This window comes from Lycorma delicatula, chromosome 10 (assembly GCF_047948215.1).
Source record: "Lycorma delicatula isolate Av1 chromosome 10, ASM4794821v1, whole genome shotgun sequence".
Taxonomy (NCBI): domain Eukaryota; kingdom Metazoa; phylum Arthropoda; class Insecta; order Hemiptera; family Fulgoridae; genus Lycorma; species Lycorma delicatula.
The window spans coordinates 102,243,610-102,269,761 of record NC_134464.1 but is presented as its reverse complement, the minus strand read 5'-3'; the positions used below and the strand labels follow the sequence as shown (position 1 = coordinate 102,269,761).

Genomic DNA, 26,152 nt, shown 5'->3' with positions numbered 1-26,152 from the left:
GATAACCTGCTTTCCGTTCAACAGAGTTGAGTTTCTGTGAGGTTATATTGAAATCGTTTATTGTATAAATAATTTCAGAATGGTAAGCTTAAGTTGAATAATTTTATATTCATCCTTTTTAAATAAAATTATATGCATCTTTTAATCATTATAATTACTTATTTAATGCACTTACGACGAACATGATAAACCGGATGGTTCACATGCTTGTAACTGTAAACTAAACTTAGAAATTTGTAATAGTACACATGTTTTGTTTTAAAACATTAGTTTGTTTTTCCTTTGTGAATGTATAGTCGGTTCAGTTGTAAAAATCAAAGGTAGTTAATTATTGAGTGAGCAGTAAGGTTTTTTATAAATATTTTTCATGATTTCGTACTAAATGGTTCATTTCTTCATTCGGTTTTATTTCGAAGTTAATGTACCTGCAGGACGTTTTTTTTATGATTCGGGGTGGTTCTAAAATTTGAGATTTTGTTAAAGTAAAGAGAATATTAATTGGCTAATCCGTTGTCATTGTTATGACACTCATTTATAATCAGTTTTAAGAAATGATATAAATACGTGTGAAATATAATGACGCTATTTTCATTACATATATATATATATATATATATATATATATATATAATATCTGTATCTAATATCCTCCTTAGCAGTATAAATTGCACATTTACGCTGTCACAGAAGATTTATTATAGTCTTGAATGATCTTTTATGTCATTCCCAGGTATGGTAGCAGATTCTGTTTTTTGTATTTGATGGTTGTAAATGCCTACTCTGTATTTTGAGTATATAGAATGATTAAGTTTCATTTAGTTTTCAGTGTATAAGTCTTTATTATTATTTTAGGTATCTGATTTTATTTATTTTTTAGGTGTCATAAAATCCTGTAAGAATATTAAAAAATGAAGCAGCTGAGGAGAAAGCTGAAACAGCTCGGATGTCTTCATTTATTGGAGCAATTGCTGTTTGTGATTTAGTTAAAAGCATTCTAGGGCCTAAAGGAATGGATAAAATACTAGTTTCATCAGGACGCAATGAAGGTCAGGTTGAAGTTACAAATGATGGAGCAACCATTTTAAAAAATATTGGAGTGGATAATCCTGCAGCTAAGGTTTTAGTTGATATTTCTATAGTTCAGGATGATGAAGTTGGTGATGGAACAACTTCTGTTACTGTGTTGGGTTTGTAAATTTTTATTAATTTATTTGCTTAATTCATTTAATATTTCATGATATTTTTTTTTAATGTTTATTAATTCATTTTCAAGAAAAGTTCGTTGAGCTCGGAAACTATTAATTTAAAAAAATTAACTTGCAGTGAATTTTTTGATTTTAATTACAGAAAATTGTTTTCTAATATCTGTTAAAAATGATATTTATTGGTACTTACTGGTTATCTGCCTGCCACGTACAATCGTTTTAAGTGAATGTTTTAACCAAACCACTTGCTAGTCTACTACAATTCATTGCAACTTACCTCACAAGTTTTTTGCAGGTGGCCAATGCTCTTAATCCCCTCAATTATAACGTCAAATGCATTGTTTTCATGAACACTTTGCTCCAGATGAACTCTGCTAAGTATGACTCCAGATATAATGGTGGTCTGTGCCTCTGTGCTGCTTGTTCTGCTATTTTATGGAGCCCCGCGTGTAGTTAGATCGATGAAGTTAAGACGGCTGTTCACTTGTAAGTGCTTGAATTCTGCATCTTCGATTTTATATGTTATATATGCCCTTCACAAGTCTGTGTACAATGTTGATCCTTCCATCACATACTTTTAATTTCTTTCATCAACATTGAAAATGAACAATCAGGAACGCAAACGAGAAAGCATTCCTTGGTTTCTTTACATGTACCGCCATAAATCCATTGTTATGACAAAATTCGCCTGGCATTATTTTTGCGCCTTTTAAACATGATTTCGTCCAATTCAATGGTTTTCCAACAATACCAATCTTTCGATCATCCTTTTGTAAGAGAACATCCATGCATATTCCACGTAAATAGTTAATCTAGTCAGCGGTCATTTCATCTGACATATCCAGTTCCCATTTACACCATGTAATCAATGATGTTTCTTGCTCCCACAAATAAATAAAATGTACTTCACTTAAGAAAGGTAATCTGGAATTTTGGAACCAGTTTTCAGTACGTTATGCAACCTAACCCATAAGTACATGGCAGGCAGATAACCAATAAAAACCCATTTATTAAAAAGTATTACTCTAATTTAATGATCTGTTGTAAAAAATTACATTTTCAGAATTTATTACTTTATCAAAAGCAGTTAGTAGAAAAATGTAATGGAATTAAGACAACCTACATTAGCTTTCATAAATCATGTTTTGGTAATTGTCTAATGTTTGTTGTCCACCTTGGATTTTTTTTAATCGGAATTCCTTTTTTCATTTCTAATAACTCATTTTAGTCAGAATTTTTTGCTACTTGCAGGTAATTTACAAGTGTCATATAAATTGCTATGAAATTTAGATTATTCCATTTATGTGTGCATTATTTTTTTCAGAATTTTGCCTTATTCATCTACACCATTTTATAATTTTTTAACATTTGCAGGATTTTAGCTGTATCAAATGTGTGGAATGATGAAAATTTTATTTAAAACATTTAGTGTGTTATATTGTATTCTAGTATCTGAAAGTGTCAAATACTTTTTTATTAAACATTCAAAAAAATTCTGTTTACAGTTCTCAACAGTGGTGTTCAAACTAACATTTTCCATTGAATATTGTTAAATGATAGGCTAAATAATAAATGATTAAACAAATTGTATAGTTAAGAACATTTTATTAATAATTTTCTTTTTCATATACCTCAGATTCTTCAACCATTAATACTAACATTTCTTAGCCTATAATATTTTATTCCAAAATTGGCTTATGTTTATTGAAAATTACTCGTGTAGATAAACTGAGTTAATTTATTCTGTTACAGATTTAGTTCTTAATGTTAGGATGGTATGACATCATTGGTACTAACATAATATTCTGAAATGAGATATCATATATTATATTAATATGTTACCAAAAATGTTGCTTTTCTTTAACTCATAATGGCTTTTTTTCATGTTTGTCCTCAAATCTTCCATTCTTAATTTAATATACTTCTGACATTGCCGAATGATGAAGTTTAGCACAATTACTAATACTAAGGTCAGGTGGTGACAAAACAATATTCCACCATTACTTTTGCAATCACCCTTTACCGGAGTAAATTAACAGTGTGGGTGTAAAGTTGCAAAATCTGCAAAATTGATGTTATGTTTTGAAATCCAAATTAACCTACTGATTAATGCAATGTATGATAATTTGATTAAAGTATGACTAAAAAGTATTAAGCAACTTTTTAAAAAAAATTTGTAATATTACTTATAATAATAATTTAATTAGAATATTTTGATCATAGCATGTGAGTCAAATAATGACGGAGTTTCAAACAGTGGTAGTATTGCAACAAATTATGACAGAAACATGAAGTATATGTCAAAATATGTTAAACTCTCCAAGAACCTTATCTGTTTATTAGATCTGGATATGAACTCCAGTAGTTGCCTTGCAGACATCAAGATGATTTTCAACTTCTTTGTATACAAGGCAGAGAACTGGTTGACATTAAAATAGCTCTGGTGATTCCTTCTTTTAAATGGTGCACTTTTTTTTTTATTGGAATAAAGAACCGCTCTTGTTTTGCATAACTCCATAAATAGAAATTCAAAGGGATAAGATCTAGAGACTTTGCTGAGGAAATGTTTAAGATAATTCCACATGAATGTGACAAAATGTGGAGGAGCTTCATCTAACTGGAGAATGAAATTCTCTGGCATTTAGAGCACTGCATACTCTTCTGAAATATCCAGAAAGTTTCTTGCTTTCTGTTATAGTTTTTAACAAAAACAAAATGAACAGTGTCTCATTCATTCAACTGTGCATCACACATTAACTTTCTGCTATCATGTTGATGTTCTATAATGACATTTTGAGGTTCAATTTTGCATATTTTAAAAATAGTTTAATTTTATCCTGTGGATAAATTTATATAAACCTGAATTTTATATCTGGTAAAGCATAGTTCGTGGCCATTGACCTTGTAACACAACATTGTGTGCTGGTACCAAAACTTATTTCCATATTGAAAACTGAGATAGTTTCTCCTCCTTTTAACTTAAACTTCATGTCCCTGTCATGTTTTATTGCCAAGTTTTGACCAATTGGTATCCCACTACTATTTTACAGATGGCCTTGGATATATAATTTTGATTTGGTGTTATAAAATTGCAATTTTTTAATTTGAATTTCTTTTATAATTTTTTATATTTGTGTATTCATGGTTGAGTACAGTTCACACTACTTGTTCAGACAGCACTGCTGTCTGGCACAATGTGATATTAAATATTAGTTTTTCCTTCTTTTCAACATAATTTGTTTGTATTTTATTGAATATGTGTTTATTGTTTATTAATTATTAGTGCGTAACATGCAACCATATGATATGGCCTAGTCGCCAAGCTTGTTGGATTCAATCTTATTACATTATCGTAAGATGTGTTAACTTATGGCGGGCAAAATGTTGAGACACAGCTGCTGGCAATTAACTCTGCCCCATCTACACTATATAAGCCAGCTCAATACTAGAATCTGCCAGTCTCTCCTTGTCCAGTCTCATCTTGTCTAGCAAGTCTCAATCTATCATTTGAAGACTCATATCGTTCGGTCAAAATTTACACATCATACAGTAGACATGTATATGCATTAAATTATGTATTTTTTTTCAACAATGTAATACAAATTAAATAAAATAATGAACATGTTAATATATCAGTATATCAATTTTTAATTCAAATCGGTATTTGTTTTATTTACAGTCCACTTAACATAAACAAAACATTAGCTGTTAAGAGAGCTGGACAGAATTTTATAGTATCATTTTCATGTAATTAAAACCAAGATTAATGTAAAAAAATTATATTTAAAATTACTCTCAATCGAAAGGAAACTTGGTGGTTGATTACCTGCATAAAAATTCAGTCAACTTCTGTAACTTCTATGTTTGAAGTCACAGAAGAGGTTGAGTACATATTTTGCTCTAAGATTCACTGATGTTCTGTCTTATTTGTGGTACATATTTATTATACTTTAATGGTATTTAGGTACCAATCATACTTACAAATTTTAAAACACAAAGTGCCGATGTGAATAAAAAATAATTTCATTTACTTAATCTACATGTCAACTATTTCACTTTACATGGCTTGAAATTCATTTTAGTGAAATAAATACATAATATGGGTCCGATTAATTACATTGTTTTAAAGGAGTTTGTTGTTTTTACAGAATATCATTATACTTAATGAGGTTTATCACAATAATGGGATTTTCTGTAACTGTTTATTGGGTGTACTAAAAAGGAGTATCAGGGTTTAAATTGTTATACATTCGGATGAAGTGTTCATTTAAGGCTTGAATCAAACCAAAAGAGACAGTTTTAGTTACATGCATGGCCATAGATTGATTCCCTATTTTTTTTACACTTGACTGTCCCACTAGCAAAGATGTGACTCCTGAACAGAAAGCCGTTTGTATTTTACAGGGTTGTGAAATTTAAACCTGTAGTTACAGTTCAACTTACATCCTGGACAGTTTACAGTTATTAAAGGCTTTGAAGCCCACCATCTATGCTGTGCATGCTATCTTCACAATAAAAGTGTTGCAGCATGAAATTACGACTTTCTTGATCATATTGTGTATAGTAATGAATCAGTATTTCATCTTAGTGAAAAAGTTAACTCGTATAATGTCAATATCTGGGGGTCAGAAAATCCATGTGAACTCTTACAATATTCAAGGGATTTTCTAAAATTAATTGTTTTAGGTTCAATGTTCCAATGCAAATTTATGGGCTTTTCTTTTTTGCTGAAGCAAGAGTAATAGAAATTGCTTATTTGGAAATTCTGTATATATAGCTCTTTCCTCGGTTATAAGATGGATCAGAGAATTTCATTTGCAACATGATTGTACGCATCCTCACTGGCATAACCGTGCATGGGATTGGTTGAATGATGTTTTCCTTGCTGCTGGATTGCTTGGCATGGATATGATGACAGAGTTTGCGGCGGTCTCCAAGGTCATCCAATTTGACTCCATGATTTTTTCCTTTGGTGTTTTATAAAGGATCTTGTGTATGTACTGATCTACCCATTTTGAGGCTAGGAATGAAACATTTGTGCATTTGTTAATTCCAGACTTGCTGTTGAAAAACAAGATGAACTCTTGTGTTGAATGGATGTATGCTGTGTAACAAAAGTTGTGCTCACATTGAACAAAATTGTGTGTGTGGAGTATTTTTCTGTAATATGTTTTTTCCCTTGAATAGCTGCTGAACTTCTTCGAGAAGCCGAAAAACTTATTGATCAAAAAATTCATCCACAGACCATAATTGCTGGTTGGAGACGTGCTACTGAAGTTGCCCGAAATGCCTTGATGAATGCTTCATTAGATCACAGGTAAGTGATGTTTATTTATATGTTTACATAGGTAGATTTTACCTTTATAAAGACAGGTTCTAGTATATTACTAAGTATTTTTTAGTTGGTACAATTATTAAAATCATTTATTTCTTTCATTTACAGATAGCATAATTACAACCAGGCATATTGTTTCTTCTAGGTTTAGAACCCAAATCACTTCCTTTTACTTAAATTCAATTCAATTTTATTTCCTCTTTTTAAATACATAGAAACACACATAATATTAGAATACAAGAAATAATACCTGCAAAGTAAAAACTGAGCGCTGGTATGAGTTACAAAAATTTACGTTAAGAATATACTGTTATATAATAAAATTAAAGTTAAAAAAAAAGATTGTGTGTACTTATATATGCATGTAAGAAGTTATATTTCTTTGGCATGAATAAAAAAAAATTTTTATACATTCAAACAAATTTGAACAGAGTCAAACTATCGATAGAAGACATTATATACCATGAATAAAAGTTTGAATAAATAACACTTAAATTAAATTAAATAATATTTATTTTATACAGTTTAAAAATTATTGAAGTATTCGTTGTCATATAAAACAAAGCTCATCGAATTTATTTTGATTAGTTTAGTTCCATTAATTCTTCGGATGACGATTGATTAGGAACAAGGTTTATCAGTGGCTTATGATATGAAAAATATGATACATGTAGTTTTATTTTATAGTAGTGTATTTTTTCAAAAAAGTCAATCCTCACCTCTTAAATTTGAAATATTTTAAGAATTTTTAGTTGTTGATCTTTTACTCTATCCCCCTTCAGTTTAAATATTTTTCAAAATCTTTTTTTGAAAGTTTATTCTCTTCTGTAAAACTATCGAGAAATATCTACAAGTTTCTTAAATTATAGAATCAAAACCAAAAAGGCAGAAAAATGTTTTAAAAAATTTTGTTTTTCTTAGTTTAGCCTTTATTGAAGCAGATGCTAGATGTAGAGAATAAACTCTACTTAAGCAAATTTGTTAACTTTAACCTATATGAATATTTATAGAAAATTTATGTTTTTTTTTATTTTCTTCTTCATGTCTAAAAAAATATATATTTGTTTTTTGTTGTTTGGCCCCTTTTAATGTATTTTTATTATTAAAAAGATTTTGCATATTTTTCTTCATCACTTAAAGTAACATTGGCACCTACATTATATTTTGGACCCAAAATTAGTAGAAGTAATTTTTCTTTCATAAAATATTTTTTTTACTTTCATAAAAGTTATACTTTTTTCTCAATAATTTTAATCAATTCTTTTAAATTAATTTTTTTTGTTAGGAATCATGTCTTTATAAATAAATTTTTCCTGAGTTTTCCTCACAGAGTAAGGAACCCCTAAATTCAACAATTTTTTTTCAAAATTTGGGAATTTTGTCATGCTTAAATTTTATTTGGGTGATCATGGCTTGACCGACGTAGCCAGAAAAGTCATGCAATACTTTGCCACCTTTTTTTTTTAGAATTGCTGTAAAAATTTAATATGTGTGTACCAGTGTTATTTTAAACTCAAAACCCATGGTTATTGAATTGTGCGTGCGTAACAGTGATATTTTACCAACTTTTCTTTAGACCTGAAAATTGTTGTTAGGTTTAAATTTATCTAGATAACTCTGTTATAGGATGAAATGTAAAGCTTAACATGTTGAGTGCCACTTGATCTGACAAACCAGATTTTTAATTTTTTTAATAGTAATAATTTGGATAAAACAGGAGGTGGTTTAGTAACATTTGTACATTGTATCATACATAAAGCCATAAGTGTGTTCAGTGCCATTGGCCTCCTGAATGAGAATGCCTGTTCCATAGGGCCACACACACCATTTGGTGCTGACTGGATTTAATGGTTTTGAAGTAATCGATGTTAGTTTATGTGTAATGTAATTTACTTTATTATGAATATTGCTAGCATACCCCATTGTGACTTTGCCTACAATATAGATGTAGCTTCACTCGCAATGCTGTTTTAATAATAGCAAACTTATTTTTTTATAAATAAAAAAATATTTATTCAACATATCATATTCAGATTTTCATTAAATCCTGATAAAACTGTAAATAAAAATTTTTAAGGAAAAATACTGAAGGATTATACGATAAACAATGAATTGTTGCCTAAAACTTAAATAAAGGAAAACAAAAAAAGGAAGATAAGAGAATTGAACAATATTTATTAGACCAATACATTTTATGAATGAATTAAAATAGTTCAATATAAAAGTCCAATAAGCAAATAGAAAACAGCATCCAAGAAAACTAATCCAGTTACACCAGTAATCTTGGAACACCAGTTCCAAGAAAACTAATTTCCGAGACTATTATAAAATTTTTGGTCAAGCTCTTCAAAGATATGAACCACCCACCCTTATGCTGAGAGGAAAAAAAGGAAATATGGCCCACACCAATAAAGAAAATGCTGAAATTTTGGCAGAAACCTTCAATAGACTCCTCAACTGTGACGACCCCCCAGAGCTTTTTGAGATTGACACTGAAACTCCAGTTAAAACTTCACCGGTAAATATCAACCCGCCAACAATTCAAGAAGTTCTCGCAGGCTTAAATGAAATAAAAAACTACAAAGCAAGCGGAGAAGACCAGCTTTTCGCAGAACTCTGGAAACACTCATCAGTTTATTCAGTCAAAACTTCCCTACATCTATGCCTCGTGAAAATATGGAACGAAGAAAAACTTCCAGAACACTGGACCACAGCCCTCATCCATCCATTACATAAAAAAGGGGATAAAACTAATCCGGAAAACTACAGAGGCATATCTCTCCTGGATTGCACATACAAAATCCTGTCGAGAATCATATACAACCGATGCAAAGACCAACTTGAACTGGAACTTGGGGAATACCAAGGGGGATTTAGGCCATGGAGAGGTTGCCCGGAACAAATAATATCCCTAAAACTTATGATGGACTTATATAAAAGACGGAAAAAACAACTAATAATCACCTTCGTCGACTTTAAAAGGGCCTATGATTGTATACACCGACCATCCATGCTGAATATTCTGAGAAACCTGGGCCTTCACCCTAAACTCGTAAACATGATAAAATTAACTTTAACCGATACCCAGTCCAGAGTGAAATTCAGAGGTGAACTCTCTCAACCCTTCTACATAAAAACTGGATTGAGGCAAGGAGACGGCCTCTCGCCACTCCTTTTTAACTGCGCCCTCGAATTTGTCATGAGAAAATGGTATGAAATAAATCCCAAAAATATAAAAATGGGTACTAAGAAAAACTCCATCACACTAAATTGCCTAGGATTTGCAGATGACCTCGTTCTTTTAGCAAATAATATTCAAGAAGCCAAAACACAAATCATGAGCCTTCAAAACCTAGCACAAAAGATAGGGCTTCATATCTCTTTCGAAAAAACGGAACTAGTGGCCATAGATCCTCTGGTAATAGAGCGCATTACGGTAAACAATCAGAAAATTAAAATAGTAAAACAATTTAAATATCTAGGGGAAATAATAACTTATAATTTAAATGAAAAAGTGACATGGCAAAACAGGACAAATAAAATGATTAAATCCCAAAAATTAACTTGGTCAACATATAACAAAAAATGCCTTTCTGCTAAAACAAAATTATAAAACTGTAGTACAGCCAGAAGTCACCTACGGAAGCGAGACCCTTTTCAAAATCACTCAGAAAAACCGAATTGAAAAAATTCTGAAAATAGAGAAGAGAATTGTCAGAACGTGTATCAATAAAAAACACCAAAAAGAAGGCCAATGGTGGATTGTGCCAAATGAGGTGGTGTATCGAGAAATAGAGCCTGTTACTGATACTATGCGGAAAAAAAGAATCTCTTTCTTCGGTCATCTCATAAGGACACCGCAAACAAGACAGTCAAGAAATATCATTGAAAAGCTCTGGTTCCAAAAGCTAGAAGTAGGATGGATCAAAGAAATTAGAGAAGATATGAAAGAATTGGGAATTTCCCTGACTGACCTACAGAATAAAACTGGAAAAATTACAAAGCTAAACGATAAGAGCATTAGATTTAAACAAAAGACAGACAAACTACAAAATACAACGAAGAGGGTGTTTACGGATGAAGAAAAGAAAGCAAGATCTGAACGGATGAAGAAATACTGGGCAGCTCGAAAGAGTAAAATAACACGCTTTTCTCAGAAAAGATCCAACTAAAATTGACTTAAGTGGTCCCATGTTGGCCGTAAAAGCATAATAATATAATAATAATAAAAGTCCAATAAAGATAAACAAAAAATTTATTACAAGCCCAAATCTAGCATCCCCATCACGACTTCACACGTGCTCTATGGTTACTTGCGCTTGGTGTCACAAATCAGAGGGTCATGCCTTGCTTTGCTCTCCCTTTCCATTTTCTCTTGTTTCCCTTTCCTTCTCCCACTTACTTCCCTTTCTCCTTCCTTTCCACCCATTTCCCTTTCATCCTTCCTCTTCTTTTTTCCATTTCCTTTTCCTCATTTTCCCCTTTTTTCAATTTTTTCCTTCTTCCCTTTTTACCCTCTTCCTTTATACATTTTTTGATTTTTCCCTTTCTCCCTTCTTCCTCGTGTGTAAATCAGTCCAGTAGTTTTTTAGTCTATAGCGAACATAAATATCAGAAACATTGCAATGGAATCGTAAAATATTTGGTATAGCGTATGTTGCTTTTACGACCAACAGATATAGCGTTGTTATTAAAAAAAACATGTTTTTTATCAATTTAGTTTTTTATCAGTTTGAACCCTTAAAATCAAAATTTTTCAAAATCCTTTCTTAGTGCATGCCCACTTAAATATCCAAGTAATATCAGGGTTCTAAGGTACCCTGAAAATTTCAAGTCTATTTTAATACCAAATCATTTTCAGTTTCAACCAAGTTACCAATTTCAAGTTAATTCCAAGTTACCATTTTCAGTTACCAAGTCATTTTCAGTTTCATTGTGTACAGTTTGCACGGTTAAGTGTCAGTAAGATTTTCTTTTATCTTCACATCATTTTCACTATATGATGTGACATCACTGTCATCTAAATATTTATATTCACTTTCAACACTAAATTCACTGTTACTGCTCTCATTTTCCAAAATATATTTTAGTTCGTCTGCGGATAATTTGTTTTTAACATTAAATTGTTGTCTCTTTTGACAGAGACAAATCCAGAATTTCACAATTGGTCATTACGAAAATAATGAAAAAACCTGGGGACCACAAGCAATTTTATAGCACTAAGTATTTAACTTGCACACCACATAAATCTTAACAGCTGAACTGAAAGGCTAGCATAAGTAAAATGCATTCCATATTACTTATGCATAGACTGCTAGATGGTGCCGACAGCCCCTGATATAACTGTCTTAACAGCCATGGGGCTCAACGTTAAACAGTGTGTCATATTTTAAAGCATTATTTTTCTGTATAAAATTAGCCACACAGTTCCCAAAAAAAAAAATTTTAATTTGGAAAAAAAGTCTGTTTACTTTGCTGTTTCATTTATCAGAAGTAGATAAACTATTTTTTAGGTATTGCTCATTTAATAAAATTCATTTATCACCCAATGATCTTCCTCTTCCTGACTTTACAGTAATTTCTACATTTGTAAATAATAATTTCAAAAGATGTATTTTATATTTTAGTTCCTTATTAAACTATTACAAAGGAGTTTCTGCTTCAGTGATTTGTTTAATTTGTTTATTACTTCAATTTTATAATGTTTTATTGCTTATACAGGAGTAAGCATGAGTGATGTAAATTGTTTTAATGAACTTTCAGTATTTTAACTAGTCAGTGATTCTATATGATGAAATCATAGCAGTCTATTTCTTCTTAATTTGAAACAATAATCAGTGGGCCAAATCCCTCGTAATGAAACCTATATTTTTAGCTGTTACTCATGCTGGATAGAATTTAAAAAAACGTAATAGGATGTAAATAATTCTTCTTAAAAAGTTAAATAGATTACATGCATCGAAATGAAAAAAATAATAGTTTTTTAATTACCTAAATTTTGACTTATTGATGTCAGCTCTCAATTAAAAACAAACAATACCAACATTGCATTTCTCCCTTAATTTAGGAGTCAAAATTTAGAGTGATAAAGTATTTTGGTAGAATTTTTTTACATCTTTAAAGTTTATTGCATAGTTTGCATATTTAATTTTATTTTTATATAAAATTTGGTTAGACGTGTAAAAACTGTGTTCTTAGTGTCACAAAAGTTTTGTGACGATAAGAAAAGGAGTACTGAGAACTGATATGAAGAGACTTGTATCAAGTTCAAGTAAGGCTCTCTGGAATCTAGGAATATCAAGCATTATTTCACTACATTTTGATAGAAATAAGAAATTCAGATAAGTTAAGTTAAGAGACTGCTAATGAACATGAGCTAAGACTGACTAGAATGTGAGAATATGAATTGTTGATTTGCTCTTAGTTTTTTCACCAGTTTTGTTGAATTTTCAAAATATTTTGAACTGCGAGTCATATTTGTTGTATTATTAGGAAATGAGCAATAAATTTTATAAGTAATGATGACCGAAGAAACAATTGTTAAAAAATACCTTAAAAAATAACAATATTGGTATTAAAATTTATTTTTTAATAAAAAAGGATCTTTGAATTATTGAGATTTAAAAATATTATCCTTAGTCCTTAGTTAACATAGTCAAAATTTACATCAGAATCACAAAAGGAATTAATTACACAGGTCAATAAAGGTTAAGGTTCACTTAATTTAAAAACTGTTACAACAGGTCATATGCTAAACGTATTAGGAAGTAAAAAGTGTTGTCTAAATTATTTTTCCTTTAGTTGATATCAAATTTAACTTCATATATGCTGCATTCTCTTTGTACAAATGGTTTTTTTCATAATACTGTTTATGTTGATTGAATTATGTAACTTTCTAAATTGATTATTATTAAGGTTTAGTGTAATGTAAGTTTCTTTGTTATGGAAGTAAAATTTAAAGCTTGCTTTCATATAATTTTCCTATTAGAAAAGATTTTTTTTATAAGTAGTTATTTGTTTAATGTACTTTTACAGTTTTCCCTTATATATTTAAGAAATTTACTTTATAATGAGAAAAGTATTTCCAGTTCAGAATTTACTCCTTGGATATATTTTTATCAATGAAATATTGACTATTGGTGCCTCATGGTGATACTGATGAAAAAAAATTGTGGCATAAGGGTCACCATTAACAGAAAAAAATTGTATCTAAATGAGCTAAAGTAAGATGTTAATAATTTCAATAATATGATTTTTTTATACGTAAAAATATATTTTAAATAAGCTTTTGAAATGTGGTGCTATAGGAGAATGTTAAAAATCAGATGGGTGGATAAAGTGACAAATGAGGAGGTATTGCGGCAAATAGATGAAGAAAGAAGCATTTGGAAAAATATAGTTAAAAGAAGAGACAGACTTATAGGCCACATACTAAGGCATCCTGGAATAGTCGCTTTAATTTTGGAAGGACAGGTAGAAGGGAAAAATTGTGTAGGCAGGCCACGTTTGGAATATGTAAAACAAATTGTTAGGGATGTAGGATGTAGAGGGTATACTGAAATGAAACGACTAGCACTAGATAGGGAATCTTGGAGAGCTGCATCAAACCAGTCAAATGACTGAAGACAAAAAAAAAAATAAGTTCATTTTTTTCTAGTGGTGATGAAGCAACTTTGCGTGAAGATTTACTTAATATTGCTCGTACGACATAAGTTCAAAAATTTTATCATAGTATAAAGAACATTTTTCAAAATTAGCAGTAGATGCTGTTCTTTGCCTTAAAGGATCCGGTAATCTTTCAGCTATTCAAATTATACGTAAAAAAGGTGGAACTTTAGAAGATTCATTTTTGGATGATGGTAATTTTTTACAGTTCTATTAACAATTTATATATATTTATAGAATTACATTGAAAAAACACTTTGGTGTGCTATTAATGCAGCATTCTGTTCCTAATAAAATAGATTAAAAAAAAGTCCACAAGTTAATCATTACAGGATTAAAAATGTCAGTTGTTTTTTTTCCTTGAATAAATTGAGGAATTTTTAAAGACAAAATCTTAAATATTCTCATTTCTCAAATAAATAAATGTTTTATATTTATATAAAAAAACTGAAAGCATACATTTTGGTAAAGATAAAGAAGTGTAAAAAAAGGAATAGAAATTTTAAACATAAAATTGGGAATCAATAAAAAATTAAAAGAAATCTGTGAAAGGAGGGATTTCTATGAAGAATAAGCTTCAAAACAAAACAGAGTAATGAGAGAAGAATTCAGGAAACAAACTAGTGGGAAAGGAAAAGGGGATTGGTAAAATGGAACTTTGTGGTTCATAAACTTTCTTATAAATTACTATTCTGTTTTTGCAGTTCCAGTTACCATTAATATGGCAAAGAGACTTCTTATCAACTGTGATGATACCAATTGAGAAAAAATATTTATATAATCAAGTGTGAGGAATTCAGAATCCTAAAGTTTGTTGTTTCATACAACTAAAGTGCTTCTGAGGGTTTTGAACAGAAGGATATGCAGCAGACTTTTCAAATCTGGTGTTGAAGAACAGTTTGCTTTTCAGGAGGGAAGGGATACATGAGATACATTGGATTACTGAAAACTGTTGGTGAAAGGTACATTGTGAAAGGAAGAGATGTATATATAGTTTTTGTAGGCTCTTGAAAATTTTTTCGACAGAGTAGAATGGATAAACTAGTGATTATAAAAAATAAAGATGTTGACTGGAAGGAAAGACCTTTACCTTGAACAAAAAGTGAAAGATCAAGTAGGAAATGACTTAGGGAAGAAGACAAGTTTGGAAGAGGTGTTAGACAGGGGTGTTGTTTTTCATCTGTTGTACCCTGTTAACATTTACGTTGAGGAGATCATAGGAAAGTGCAAGAAAGGAAAGGGTGTATGTTTTTGTGGGAAGAGTAGATTTGCTGATGACATAGTATGCTAGCAGAAAATTATCAAGACATTTGCAGGATTGCTGGAGAACTTCGATAGAATGGGTAAGGACTTTGGTATGAAAATCAGTAATAAGAAAACTAAATCTATGATGATTGATAAAGAAAAAAAAAGAATGTTAGTTAACCTAGAAGGAGAGAGATTGAACAGGTGGAGTTCTTTAAATATCTTGTAAGCATTGTCTGTGATGATGAGAGATACACAAAGGAAATAAAAACTAGAATTACAGTGGGAAATGAAGCTTTCAATAGGAAGTGTTGCTTGTTGTGTAGCTTGATAAACATCTGAGAAAAAGACTTGCCAAATATTTTGTATGGAGTATAGCATTATATGGGGCTGAGAAAGGGACTTTTTGCAACGAAGAGGAAAGTGCTTGATATTAAGGTAGAAAGAAGTTATGTTCATACAAAAAGGATAGCTGAAAATAGAAAAAGAACAGCGAGCTAATGCTGTGTAAGGACCTACTTAATAGTAGAACACTGATGATGATGATGATTTTAATGATATATATAATATTTTGTCCTTATGAAGTAGCTCTGATATCATATCATGTTAGATTAAATACTCATGTAATATGAATTAAATTTTCTGTTTTTGAAATTTATTTTGACAAAATTTTTGAATTTTTTCAAAATATGATGTCTGTGTATTACTAATATAAAATAATAATTGATAATGCTAATGCTACAGTGGTCATTTATTTCTACTTTTTTGTGTTATTTAGGATTTTTATTGGATAAGAAAGTTGGTCAGCATCAGCCAAAACGTGTTGAAAATGCAAAAATATTAATTGCCAACACACCTATGGATACTGATAAGATTAAGGTGTTTGGTTCTCGTGTACGTGTTGATTCTATGGCTAAAATTGCTGAATTAGAAGTGGCTGAAAAGGAGAAGATGAAAGATAGTGGAAAAGATTCTTAAGCATAATGCTAATGTTTTCATTAACAGGTACATTGCTGTTGTTTCTTACTAGTAATAATTGCATTCTTACTATAATTGCATTTATTGATAAATTTAATTATTTTTTTTTTTACTATTATTACTTTATTTACGTTCATTTGTAGGCAACTTATATACAATTATCCTGAACAACTGTGCTGATGCTGGTGTAATGGCTATGAGCATGCTGATTTTGATGGTATTGAACGCCTTGCATTAGTCACTGGTGGTGAAATTGTTTCTACTTTTGATTTCCCAGATAAAGTTAAATTAGGTCATTGTGATGTTATTGAAGAGGTATGTTGTTTAGTGATAACATTTTATTTTATATTTTCTAACAAATTTTACTGCATAAATATCATTAATATATGTACTGTATTAATTATAATGTTTATAAATTATTAGATCATTTTTAAATTAGTAAAAAAAATAGATTAAAGAATTTGTGAAATATTGCCGAATTTAAAAAAAATTATAAATGGATGTATGATAAAAAATAGAGAAAAATCTAGAATTATTAGAAATAAATAATAGTAATGAAATTTAATGTTAGGGAAAACATTATTCTTGATGAATATATTTGAGGGCAAGGTTTTGGGTTAAAAACCTAGAGGTAGACCATCATCATCATCAATATTGTTAAAGAAGAGATGGGGCTTGGTTTGTATAATGACTTGAAAAGAGAAGTGGAGATGAGAGTGACGTGGCTAAATCGAGAAGGTGAAGCCTTTATTGAATGATGATGACTGTGTTCTTGGTTCATAGTGGTTTTTCAGCATCCCACGTGTTCATCATCTTGAATATTCAACAGTGTTTAAATTCAGCAACCAACTTTTTTGCTGTTGAAAATGAAGGAGGAAGAATCCTCTGAAGTGGAATTTTATCCATTTTTTTAGAAAATATCAAAACTTGTTTATATTGTTTGATTGCCATAAATGAGCAATTATATACAAGCATCTGAAACTTAATAGCATGCCACCTTAAAATCTTATTCTTAACATATATCAAAGTCATTTTGTCATACTTGCTCCATTTCTGTGTCAGGCCGAGAACTTTCTGAACATCCCTATTATATGCGTATCTGTGACTCAACATGATCTGTACCTTCTCATTACTTTTTTGCTGATCATGGAATAGAAATATTGTTAAACACCTGATTCCCTGGTGTTTGAAGATGACTTGATGGTAGACTAATGATACTATTTCATTCAATAGGCAGACATATGCTTGATCTTGGCAACATGACGTTGTTGGTATTATAGTTCATTGCATTACAGTTACCTGTATTTTTAGTCACTACTGAAATAACAAATATATTGTGGCATTTCTACCCAGGATTTATTTCTACCCTGTGACAAATTCAATAATCCAAATTTTCAATTTATGAAAAGAACCTATACTGCAATATAATTAGTAATATTCATATAAGGTTTTATTTTAGATTTAAAGAATGTCTTTAGATTCTAAAGATTTTCAGATGTACAGATTTTGTACATTTTTAAACATGTATCCATTCAAATACACCTACTTAAACAAATTTTTTTTAAATTTGAATTATGTCTGTTTTGTAATATGAACGCGTAAATTAAAAAAAATATCAATTAAGCAGAATATTAAATATGCAGAAGATACTAATATATAATTAAAATGCTGTATGTGGGTTTTTTCTTTCAGATAATGATTGGTGAAGATACTTTGTTGAGATTTGGTGGTGTACCTTTGGGTGAAGCTTGCAGTATTGTAATACGTGGTGCTACTAAGCAAATCATCGATGAAGCTGACAGATCATTGCATGATGCTTTATGTGTTTTAGCAGCAACTGTACGTGAAACAAGAGTTGTTTATGGAGGAGGTCAGCATTATTTTTACATTAACAGAAAATATATTTCGTAAAATACTTTTATGATAGTGATGCATGTTTGTGATATGAACATGATATTATGCTTTTATGATTGGTGTCAATGTAAGAAATGAGCACCAAGTTTGTTTAGATACACTGTTTTGTTGCTGTCACTTAAGTGTAGTACTATCTGAGTGTGGCTGGTGTTGCTTTTCACATTTGTTACTTTTTATGATTATACTTTGAACGATGTTGTAAAACTGTTTGTTACGACTTCAGCTGGAATTACATTATTAAAAAAAAAAAACAGCAGTTGATGAAAGCTATATACGTTTAACTTAAAACATCTTGATGTTTGTTACATTAAAAGATTTGGTTCAATCCCTCTTAAAACTAATCATTCTGTATATTATCTAACTTTAAGTTTTCTTAATATTGTTTAATGTATTTTAACTTTTTGCAGGTTGTAGTGAAATGTTAATGGCTTGTGCTGTACAGAGTGAGGCTACCCAAACACCCGGCAAAGAAGCTGTTGCTATGGAAGCATTCGCAAGAGCATTACAGATGTTACCTATTATTATTGCTGATAATGCCGGTTATGATTCTGCACAATTAATAAGCGAGTTGCGTGCTGCACATACACAAGGAAATGAAACATATGGATTAAGTAAGATACTTAATAATGTTGCAATTACAATATTTATAAATTAACAATAATAATGAACATTTGTTAAAGAAAAGGAACAGAATTATTTATTTCAATATTTAAAAAAAAAGTTCTATAACAGAAACTTCAATCTTGATACCAAGAAAGTTCCGTAGCATTAAGAATCGTAGGAAAGTCTAAAATTCCAAAAAAAACCTCCTAGAGAGCTGACAAGGGTGATTTGAAAAAGGGACTTGAAAATAAAGAAACAGTTACCATTTGTCAATCAATTCACAATATCTCCTGATTAAATTGTTTGATTATAGTCGGCTACAGAGCGTAGCCAGCAGTTTATTTCAAAGAAGGCAGGCCTTCTTACCTCCGGGCGTATGCGGGAAATTGAAGACCAAGGTTTTGATTCTTGGCAAGCTAGGTGGGCTGATTCTTCTACTGGCCAACAGGCATGGTTATCCTTGTCCCAGGGGGTGCGGTCGCGCTTCGACGGGAGCATTTTGTGAGCTAACGACATTATCGGCGAGGCGTCTCTGGGTACCGCTTCAGTGGTATGCAGCGGCGTTTTGAAGGCGGTTTACGATAGATGGTGAATGTCACGCAGGACTGCGCGATGGAGCTGTGTGGGAGTAGGTGTTCATTCTCCTCCCCGGGCAGACTGGAGCGGAGTCAGTTAGGAAACTCATACGAGTAGTAAGCGGGGTTCTTTAAGGAAACTAGGTCTAAATTTCACTGTGTTAAGCTTTTTAGTGGGAAAGTTTTGTTATAGTGGTTGTTGCTTGGATCTGAGACATTCAATCAATTGGCTCATTAATAGTTAGTGCTAGGCGCGTGGTCTTCGTTCCACGGTTAGGCTTCTAGCTTAGTTCTTGAGGGCGACGTGGTAGCTGCAGGTGTCCGTTGTCTTCTTTCTGAAGGCATAAACACTAAAACTATCTCGGGGTGAATTTTACCGATGCAGATGTCCCTTGGGGCATCTGCATCGGTGGCATCTCTGCGGGGCCTGACCAGAAAGCTGTGGTGCGCAATCAGTTTGAGGGCGAAAAGATGTCCTCCGTTAAAGCCACTACTGGCTAGGAGAACGGAGGGGGTGGTGTAGCGACCGGACACGCTACGAGGTGGGATCTTCTCCCCTCGGGGGAACTCGAGATGTTTGATTATAGTGAAATAAAAACCTAATATAGGATTTGGGTCATTTACCTGGGTTGTATATGTTACTCTATAGCATAGAGTATACAAATTTCCACCAAATTTTGTTAATGAAATAGTAATTAAGTACTGCATTTGATGTACACCATAGGTCTATATTTTTTATGATGTTGTTCACCAAAAGAAAAGAAAAATTTATGAGTAATGTAATTTAAGGTATTACACATCTGAATTATTACTTGACTCTCCAAAGTATTAAAAGGATAACTTTTAAGTAATAAACAAGTAATCACTATTAGAAAAAGAATTTCAAAAATTCATGAATGGAAAAAATAGAAAAAATGGCAAATAGAAAAAATATTTACTCTGTTGGTATTGTCATTATATATAACCCATCAAACATACCATCAACACACCAATGGTATGTTGAATATCTACATATCGTGTCCTTATTAAAACTATGTGTATGAGTAATAACATGTACTAATTTACTCTCAAACTCCTGTAAATATATTTCTGACATAATTGCTGATAGTAGAAATCTCATACATAAGATATTCTTTTAATAGTAAAATCACTTATAAAGATATGATTAATAGAACAAATACAAACATACGAGAGATATCTCTAAAGTAAAGACTGCTGGGAAATTCTCTCCTTAAATTTGGTGAATTTGTGTCATTCATGGCTATGCGTAATGTACACACTGCATTGTTGTCTATAAGATGTAGTGTTTTAGTATCTTTGATTACATTTGAGTTATTACGTTATAAAATGAATAGGAAAATCGATATTGCCACTGACTGTGAAATTTGTGGAGTCATACGTTTTTTAAACCATCAAAACGTTAAGCTGGCTGAAATTCATAGGCAGTTAGTTGGTTGCTGTGTACAGTGATAATGTATTCAATGAAAGAAACGTCCAAAAATGGTGTGAAAGGTTTAGAAATAACAGAATTAATGTGTATGATGAAGAACGTTCAGGGAGACCCCCTATAATCACTGAGGACTTTTTGACACGTGTTGATGATGAAATCAGAAAAGATCATTACTCAATGATTTCCGACCTGGCTTTTCTTTTTCCTGATGTTTCAAGAGCTATTACTGGTCGCATTGTTCGTGACCTTTTAGGCTTCAGAAAGGTGGTGAAAGGTTAATCAGTGGCTAAACAAATTGGTGGCAGAAGAATATGATGAGGGTATATTGAAGCTGGCTTATCACTATGTCTTAATTCATGTGGCGATTTTATTGAGAAATAGTTTGTAGTTTAAGAGGAAAAAAATATTTATAAAGTTTTCAGGATAATTTTTTTTACAATGAAATGGTCTTTACGTTAACTTTTTAGGTTATCTTTAAAATAACCTCTCATAATAACAAAAAAAAGTTAAATAATGAAATAAACATCATAAAATAATATAGAGGTTGAAAATGGATATGATACTACTGTAATTAATAATATTTATAAACAACTATCTAAACAATAAAAAAAATAAACTATCTTCAACCGATACATAAGACACAAAAGAGTGAAGAAATGTACATCAAGTATTTTATATTTAAATAATATCATTGAAAACATTACTAAAACTTTTAATAAGAAACATTAAAACTAACATACAAATCTAATAACCACATAATAAAATATCTACAAAACAAAAATAATGATTGTATGGTATTTATATAGGAAAAACAAATAAATCTTTTAAAACTAGATTTCTTAAATATGATAGAAATTACAAAAATAATAAATTACATTTATCTGATACGGAAGACAATCTAGTAAATAATAAAGATTCTATTTGTGATATTAATTCAGATTTAGAAATACAGTAGACTCGCAGTTATCAGAGGTAATTGGGATTGAGACCACTTCAGATACAGAAAAACGAAATGGAGGTTAAGTATGCTGTTGGGCTAAAAATAACAAAAAAACTAGTTAAAAATATACAGAGTTAGTGTATTGTAAGAAAAAATGTAAAATAAACAATTACAGACCTGTAAGCATGTAGAAACGTAAGATTATTTTTTTTGTAAAAAGTCAGATTGATTTTTGATTCAGCCTCTGTGCTGTTAGATGATGTGCAGTTATGCCAACACTGTAGAGACAGTATATCATGTGGTGTGCACTCTTCAATAATTGTCTTATCGTTGGTCTTCATTGTACCAATCACGAATATCTTCGCTGTTGATTTGATCTTCAACAGGTAGCTCATTGGCTAGTTGCACTAGTTCATTTACATTATCCTGTTCTGGCACTTTTGGGGGGGGGGGTTCCTTCTAAGCCAAATAAATTCTTCCAAGATTTTTGAATGGAAGTGGTTTTCATCTCATCCCACGCTGAACCAATCCAGTATGCTACATCTTTTAAGGTGACTTTCTTTAAGGCCTCCCTAACAGTCATTCCTTCATCTAATTTTGCGATCAACGTCTGGAATAGCCTTTGCCAGTAATTTCTCTTTTCTACTAACCCCTGGTCTAGAGATTTTATATAAGTGATGTCACATTAGGGGGCTTTACTATCACCACTACACAATTCTTTGGCATCTGGGTGAGATAGCGCATTTTCCAATAATAAAATAGCTTTCCTGGGGAGCTTACTTTTCTTTAAAAATGCTTCAGTGACAGGAACAAATTCATTAAAGTACTAGTCACTAATCCATTCATGCACTTCTTTGATTGCGGTACATTGTTGGTAGTCAGTCAGTTGACTTTGTATTTTTAAAGGCTCTTGGGTTTTTAGATTTTCCAATAAGCAGAGGACTTTGAAATCAAAGAACCAGAAACGTTGCAGGTACTCAGAATAGTGACTTGCTCTATTTTCTTTAAATCCACAAGCAGTTTTTTAAGGTTTTTAAAGGTAGCATTCAAAAGTTAAGACCAGTCTCATCAGAGTTAAAAATTTCTTCTGATGTTAATCTTTCCTTGAAATTTCTTCCATTTTAGACTGAAATTCCACAACTGTAGATGAGTCAACTGACACTTTCTCCCCACTAGTATTCAGCTGCCTTATGCCATATTTCTTCTTCCATCTGTCCAGCCACACATCACTTGCAGTGAATGTTTCCTCGCTGTCTTTAAACACCTGGTGGAACTCAAGCGTTTTAGCTTGAAGCAATGATCCACTTACAGGACTGCCCATCCTTCGTAGCTGCGAAAACCACAGAAAAAGTGCTTCAGACATCTGCTCATAGTTGTCCTTCTTCAGTATTTTGACTCAAACTGTTGCCTCTACTCGCACTTTTGTTTACAAATTTTTCAATCTTTCCAGTTATGTCTCCAATCCTCAACAGTCACTTTCCCAACTCCCAAATCAACAGTGACCTTTTTAATTGACTCGCCATTGTCCAACCGTTTTATTGCATTAAATTTCATTTCAAGAGAAACTACAACTCTTGTTTTCTACTCATAGCGCAACACAAAATTCAGTAAAAGTACAGGCTTCAACACACTAACATAACCACATTTAGTGCAACCGCAGAGATTTCTGAAACTGACAGGTGACTGTGACTATGCAAAGATTGATGGGTGAACCCGATGATTTCTGAACTCAGTTGGAGAGGAGACATTGCATGTGAAGCATATGAATGTCGCTTCCCGCCTTGATTATCTTGCTTTATATTTATGTTTTATCTTCCTGTAACTAGCTCGGTTAACCAGAATTTGGATAATCACGAGTGCACTGTATTACAAATTTATAAAGATTACATAAAATTAATATATTATAAAAATATTACATATATAAATGTGAACAAAATTTCAGTTTGATAAACCATCAAATAGTGTTTGAGGGAGACAGCCTTATAAAAATTGTAACAGACAGCAGCACTTGTGTACATATGCAATCTTCATTATTTTAGTATTTTTATTACTCGATAACAGAATTATTTCAATCATGAGTGAGGATACAGGATCCCATAAAAGTACATACATGAAAAATTAAAATAATATTCTGCACTATGTGGCTTAATTAGTAGAATTGAAATTTATACATTATTATAAATTAATAAGAAATTGATCTCCAGTAGTCGTATGTTTAATTGTGCTTTTTTCTTGTCAGCCAGTGATATAAATTTATTAATTGTTGTTACAGATATGGATATTGGAAAGATCGGTTGTATGAAAGAACTAGGAATTACTAATCATTTGTGGTTAAAAGACAAGTACTTTTGTCTGCTGCTGAAATGATACTTAGGGTTGATAGCATTATTAAAGCTGCACCTCGTAAACGTGTACAGGATTCGTGGTCATTATTAAACCAATAATAATAATTATTATTACATTAATAATTTCTTATTAATTATATATTTGAAATTTTTCTTTGTAATTATCTTCTAAGAATATACAATGTATTTATTTCATTTTTCCGTGCTAATTAAAACTAATTAATTGCTTAATTATATATACATTACTGATTTTGTATTATTATTATTAAATGTAGTTTATTACTTTCACTAAATATTTAATTATATTAATAAAATTAAAACATCAAATTTATAAGTATTATCATTCAAAAGATGGTTATGGTTTTTAATAATTTGGTAATAATTAATTAAGAATATACATTTTTTATTATAATAAACTATTCAGCGTAACAAAATTGCATTAATTGTATTTATTTTTGCTTCATTATATTATCTAATATAAAGGAAATTTTATAAAATAAAATTAAAGCACACTTTTGTCTTTTTCACTCCATTTAAATTTTTAAATGTAAATCTGTGATAGCTTATAAAATTTCATTTGTTTTGATTAAAATTAGTAACTCAAAAACTTCATACTGACTACTAATGTAGTTTTCCATTATTAACTGGAAAATTTTTTTATCAAAGGAAATTTTTAGAGTAGTTTGTATTTATAAATATATCTTGAGCAGGTAAGTGAAATAATAATGCTATCACTGAAAGTCATGAATTTTACAACCAGGAGTTGGAAAAATTATTTTAAAAAATAGGAAAATTATAATGCAGTTGCTAAAAATAGTATTTTTGTCAAAAGATTGTTGAAGTACATGTTGGATGTAGGTTCTTAAATTTGTTATAAACTTTCTTCTTCGTGTATTTTTAATATTTCCCATTAAATTTTAAAGACAGACAAGTTAAATTGTTGCCATCTAATAAGTCTACAAATGTAAAGATATTACCTCTTTTGTGTGTCCTTTGTTATAAATTTAATAAGTACAGTGTGATTTAATGGTCTCATTTCCTACATACATTTTGTGTGAAGTTAGGAAATGCAATGTGTGTGGTTTCATGCCAAATAGATTAGCTAACGCAGTGGATTTCATTTTGGCCATTGGTTTTCTGGCGGAAAAAAATTAAGAATGTTTTACATAAAGTTGGTTGTTGATATAATTTAGAGAACATTTTATGATTCTTTGAGTAGGAAAAAGTACTAGAAAAAAATGACTAAATTGAAATTGGTATCATATTATTGAGAAAGAATGCAGATAAATGGTTAAGGAACTCCGTAGATTAGAGTAAGAACTCTTCATCTGTAATGATGGAAGTTTTCTATCTATTGTTCAGCATTGCAATGAAAGGAGTGAATAATTAAGCAAAAAGAATTAAGTAAAATTTTAGAAGGTTTATTAACTCTTTAAGGATTTTATAACTTAATTTTATTTTATCATCATTGTGTGAAGTGAAGTTAAAATGTCTTTTGCTGATGTTATGATAACAGCAGAAAAAGTAGAAAATGTAAAAAATTGGCTTAGTGTTTTGATTGATGTGATGAAATTGCAGTCATAAAATGAATATAGAGAACAAACAGAGATAGAAGAACAATTGCTAACATGTACAGGAACCAAACAGCAACAGTAGCAATTGAAGAACATAAGAAAGAAGCCATAATAAGAAAGGGAGTCCGACAAGGATGTTCTCTATCTCCGTTACTTTTTAATCTTTACATGGAACTAGCAGTTAATGATGTTAAAGAACAATTTAGATTCGGAGTAACAGTACAAGGTGAAAAGATAAAGATGCTACGATTTGCTGATGATATAGTAATTCTAGCCGAGAATAAAAAGGATTTAGAAGAAACAATGAACGGCATAGATGAAGT

The 26,152-nt window shown here is 30.9% G+C and overlaps 1 pseudogene; it reads left to right on the top strand.

Moving 5' to 3' along the window:
• Positions 1-3: 3 nt before the first annotated feature.
• On the top strand, positions 4-24,474 carry LOC142331410 (T-complex protein 1 subunit beta-like; annotated as a pseudogene).
• Positions 24,475-26,152: the final 1,678 nt, after the last annotated feature.